General features: G+C 43.6%; 1 non-coding gene across 1 annotated transcript; it reads right to left on the bottom strand.

Annotated features, from left to right (window-relative positions):
• Positions 1-2,254: 2,254 nt before the first annotated feature.
• Positions 2,255-2,329, bottom strand: Trnat-ugu (transfer RNA threonine (anticodon UGU)). The gene has a single exon. It is a non-coding gene; the product is annotated as a tRNA-Thr (tRNA).
• Between the last annotated feature and the right edge of the window lie 3,328 nt (positions 2,330-5,657).

Raw genomic sequence — 5,657 nt, 5'->3', positions numbered from 1 at the left:
GTTTAATGAAGGCAGAACATCGTGTGACAACAAACCGAAACAACCTCAGGCTCGCACAAGTCTGTCTGACGACATGATCGAGAAAGTCGAGAGAATTGTTTTGGGGGATCGCCGAATGACTGTTGAACAGATCGCCTCCAGAGTTGGCATTTCTGTGGGTTCTGTGCACACAATCCTGCATGACGACCTGAAAATGCGAAAAGTGTCATCCAGGCGGGTGCCACGAATGCTGACATACGACCACATGGCTGCCCATGTGGCATGTTGCCGAGCAATGTTGACGCGCAACGACAGCACGAATGGGACTTTCTTTTCGTCGGTTGTGACAATGGATGAGACGTGGACGCCATTTTTCAATCCAGAAACAAAGCGCCAGTCAGCTCAATGGAAGCACACAGATTCACCGCCACCTAAAAAATTTCGGGTAACCGCCAGTGCTGAAAAAATGATGGTGTCCATGTTCTGGGACAGCGAGGGCGTAATCCTTACCCATTGCGTTCCAAAGGGCACTACGGTAACAGGTGCATCCTACGAAAATGTTTTGAAGAACAAATTCCTTCCTGCACTGCAACATAAACGTCCGGGAAGGGCTGCGCGTGTGCTGTTTCACCAAGACAACGCACCCGCACATCGAGCTAACGTTACGCAACAGTTTGTTCGTGATAATAACTTTGAAGTGATTCCTCATGCTCCCTACTCATCTGACCTGGCTCCTAGTGACTTTTGGCTTTTTCCAACAATGAAAGACACTCTCCGTGGCCGCACATTCACCAGCTGTGCTGCTATTGCCTCAGAGATTTTCCAGTGGTCAAAACAGAAGAAGCCTTCGCCGCTGCCATGGAATCATGGCGTCAGCGTTGTGAAAAATGTGTACGTCTGCAGGGCGATTACGCCGTGAAGTAACGCCAGTTTCATCGATTTCGGGTGAGTAGTTAATCAGAAAAAAAATCGGAGGCATTAGAACTTGAATGCACCTCGTACAATCTTACCTGCAGAATGCCAAGAGGTTGAGCAGTGGTTATGAGGGCAAAGGATGGACCCTTTGAACAGGCTAAAATCTAAATCTTATTGTATTGTGCTTAATGGAAAGGAGAGGAAATATTTTCGTCTGTTTAGCTGGTACGATATGTTTGTCCATTGAAATAAATTACGTAGTTTTTATCGTGGAGCTGGCCGCGGTGGCCGTGCGGTTCTAGGCGCGTTAGTCCGGATCCCCGCGACTGCTACGGTCGCAGGTTCGAATCCTGCCTCGGGCATGGATGTGTGTGATGTCCTTAGGTTAGCTAGGTTTGAGTAGTTCTAAGTTCTAGGGGACTGATGACCTTAGATGTTAAGTCCCATAGTGCTCAGAGCCATTTGAACCAGTTTTTTTATCGTGGGTGATCGAAAACCTTTGACCGGTAGTGTCACTTTCAGCTACTGAAATGATAAGTGACTTCTGCGGAAACAACAGCGATCTTTGTTTGGTTGACTACGGAAATGCCTGATCTGAACGTTCTGAAAAACAACTTGGGAGAGCTAACAGAAAACATAGACGCGGGTACGACCAATACTCAAGGTTCTAGTTACCACTTACAAAAAATACAGTTACGTAATTAATTTTCGTTTGGTGACACGTACATGTGTGCGGTCCTGGTACATACTGAAATTACCCGCCCCGTAGTACCGTAGCTCGACGTTAGAGGAGCCTAAACACAAAAAGAAAATGGCCCAGCCGCCGAATCGTCTTGGAGGAGTAGTGGGCGTATCAGTATGACTCCGATATAGAGGGGGAAATCAAGCAGGCAGGCAGTCAGGAGAGATTCAGCCAGCATAACTCCGGCGTGACGTAGTATGTAGTGTGGGTTTCAGTTTGTAAACAGGATGAAGCCTACTAAAGATAGGAGAAATTCACTGAGTAATACGTCACTAGAATTTATCTCAAATTTTCAACAGACTTAGGTTTGAAAACGGTAAAATTCATTAAATGTACAAGCAAAAATGCGGCTCCCTGCTGTTTCTTTTTATCATTTCTTTGCAGACACTGTCATGGTATTCATCTGAAATTCTATTACAGCAATAGACAAAAATCAATAAATTGCCATTAAAATTAAGCTTGTTCTCTATAATTATATATGACGGTAGTATCTGTTCCCGAAAGAACAGTTACCGTGGATGACCATGCAGCTTGGCTAGAAATGAAATGATAATTAAATGGACACCCTAGCTGCAAACAGGCGTTGATGTACTTCACTGGGGACATGTTAAAAATGTGTGCCGCGACCGGGACTCGAACCCGGGATCTCCTGCTTACATGGCAAACGCTCTATCCATCTGAGCCACCGCGGGCACAGAGTACAGTGCGTCTGCTGGGACTTATCCCTTACACGCTCCCCGTGAGATCCACAATCCCAACATGTCCACACCACTACATTCGTAGTGCGCCAAATAGATGTTTGCCCATCATACTCATTACTCGTGGCAGATTAATCTACCAAGTCCCGTACGAGTTCGGGCTTAGCGTGTGCGTTCGCCCAAGAAGGTCAATGGCTGAGAAGCCATATTTTAACTATATACGATGGTAGTATCTGTTCCAGAAAGAACAATTACCGTGGATGACCATGCAGCTTTGCTAGAAATGAAATGATAATTAAATGGACACCCAAGCTGCAAACAGGCGTAGATGTACTTCATTGTTCTTTCGGGAACAGATACTACCGTCATATGTAGTTAAAATATGGCTTCCCGGCCACTGACCTTCTTGTGCGAACGCACATGCTAAGCCCGAACTCGCTTCTTGTGCAAACATCTATTTGGCGCACTACGAATGTAGTGGTGTGGACATGTTGGGAATGTGGATCTCATGGGGAGCGTGCTAGGTATAAGTCCCTGTAGACGCACTATACTCTGTGCCCGCGGTGGCTCAGATGCATAGAGCGTCTACCATATAAGCAGGAGATCCCAGGTTCGAGTGCCAGTCGGGGTACACATTTTCAACATGTCCCTAATGAAGTACATCAACGCCTGTTTGCAGCTAGGGTGTCCATTTAATTATCATTTGTTCTCTATAAGTACGAAAAAGTTAATATTCTAGTTTCAATGTAGATTATCATATCTACATACAACGTAGAATCCAGGGTTTTTCCGAAGCACACTTTACCTTACAGTCTTCCCAACACCGCAAAAGTCCCTGTGCTTACTTGCGGCTCACGATTCTTTCACATTGCATAAAGTATTACCAAGATACCACGTTTCAGAGTCCATAAAGTTATAAATAATTAATAAAAACCACCGCCGAAAGAGGCGAAGACCCGACCTTCATCGTAATAGGTGATGCTGCAAACTTTCAGGGACTGCTGTTGTCTATTGGTTCCAGATTACGTTCGTTATGGGCTAACATTGCTAGTAGCTCAGTCTACGAAGGAAAATTAGGGGAAAAATGCGTTTTGCCTGAAAGTTTTGTACGGTGCACACTAAAAATTCTGATCGGTGAGAATGTGGCTTTGGGAATGGAGGTCATCGCAGCTTGAGGTAAATACCGCGTGCAGAGGTAAACTTATTGGTTCACCAGCTTGCGTCCACTGTACACTCGAACGATCTTGGGTAATCTTTTGCTCAATTTGTCACGTAACTAACCATCCAGCGTAGACTTGACAGTCATCCTAAAAATAGTACCGAACTTTGAACCGGAATCGGACGATTGTCGTAGTACTGACCAACATCGTAACGTAAGTGTAGGAACAATTTTGTACAGAAACTTCTAGGTAAACTTTAATATTGTCCTGTTTAGGAAAATTTAAAGTTCTGGGAGTTAATATTTAATATTGTTGTGTTTAGGATAATTTCACTTTTTGATGTTGAAGGGATGCGTTACCCTGACAACTGTTTTTTTTTTTTTTGTCACCTTGAAATCTGTGTAAAAGCGTGTATTTTTATGTTAATATTGCGACATTAAACATGTCATTTCAACTTACACAGTTGTCTTCAGTCCTAGAATGAGTAAATCACAAAAATATAGCACCTTAGAAGAGTACAAGAGTAACTAAACCTTCTGGCGACACGGTCACCTAAGTGACTTTAGTGTAGTAATAACATCAAACACCAGCAATATATTTCTCATTGACACCTGCAAGGCTATTATATTTCATGCAATAATTTCTTTTAGTTAATTTAAGGAGGGTATAGAAACTTTTCTTTGTTTTTGGTACTGCTTAGTACAGCGTAAACATCAATACTAGAGTAGACTAATGAGCAAGAAGAATATAATTCCAATTACAAAGAACACAGGTGCTGACAGGCGTGATTATTACCAAGTTATCGAGTTGTAGCACCTTTGAGCCAAATTCCAAAACTTGTATGTTGTAAGTAGGCTGTTTAGGTTTTTATATTGGTAACGCCACGTAGCCCTTTGTGTGATAATCACTGGCCGTGACTGGCTATGTTGTGTGCAGTCTGTGGCTGGTTGGCATTGTTGTAATATTCGCTATTGGGCAGTTGGATGTGAACAGCGGGTAGCGTTGCGCAGTTGGAGGTGAGGTGCCTGCAGTGGTGGATGTGGGCAGAGAGATGGCGGAGTTTTGAGAGCGGATGATCTGGGCGTGTGTCCATCAGAGACAGTAAATTTGTAAGACTGAATGTCATGAACTGATATATATATTATGACTTTTGAACACTATTAAGGTAAATACATTGTTTGTTCTCTATCAAAATCTTTCATTTGCTGACTATGCCTATCAGTAGTTAGTGCCTTCAGTAGTTTGAATCTTTTATTTAGCTGGCAGTAGTGGCGCACGCTGTATTGCAGCAGTTCGAGTGACGAAGATTTTTGTGAGGTAAGTGATTCATTAAAGGTATACGTTATTGTTAGTCAGGGCCATTCTTTTGTAGGGATTATTCAAAGTCAGATTGCGTTGTGCTAAAAATATTGTGTGTCATTTTATTGATGATCTGAATAAGTAAAGAGAGAAATGTCTGTGCACGTTCAGTTTCGCTCAGCTGTTTGAAAAGAAATAACGTAAGGGGCTTATCAGCACAATCATTCATTAATTTTTGTAAGGGGACTTTTCAATGTTTCAATGGGATGAAGTTACGTAGTTTCGAAAGAGTGATCCTTTAATTCCGCTGTGCAGTGCAGTTTTCGCATTTCGGAAGATGGAAGGATAGTAGATAGCTAAAAACAGTGGTTTAATGGTTCAAATGGCTCTGAGCACTATGCGACTTAACTTCTGAGGTCATCGGTCGCCTAGAACTTAGAACTAATTAAACCTAACTAACCTAGGGACATCACACACATCCATGCCCGAGGCAGGATTCGAACCTGCGACTGTAGCGGTCGCTCGGCTCGAGACTGTAGCGCCTAGAACCGCACGGCCACTCTAGCCGGCAGTGGTTTAATGGTATCAGATTAATGTTTACTTTCAAACTAAACTTCTCCCTGCAGATTTGTGCACATATGCTTTCGACACCTCCATCGGTCTATTTCCTCCTGTCTGTCACTTCACTTACCCGTCCCCATCTCTTCGTTCTTTGCCTGCACCTTCTCTCACTGACCATATCTTATTCCGACCTTGCCTCTGACCATCTACTCCTCTCCGTCTCTCTCTCCATTCTCACCTCTCACACTTCCTTTCCCACATGCTCACCACCTGTCTAAACCTACCACCTGCCTCATGCATCTC

The sequence above is a fragment of the Schistocerca cancellata genome, chromosome 5 (genome assembly GCF_023864275.1).
Source record: "Schistocerca cancellata isolate TAMUIC-IGC-003103 chromosome 5, iqSchCanc2.1, whole genome shotgun sequence".
Classification (NCBI taxonomy): domain Eukaryota; kingdom Metazoa; phylum Arthropoda; class Insecta; order Orthoptera; family Acrididae; genus Schistocerca; species Schistocerca cancellata.
This window is presented reverse-complemented; position numbering and strand designations above follow the sequence as displayed.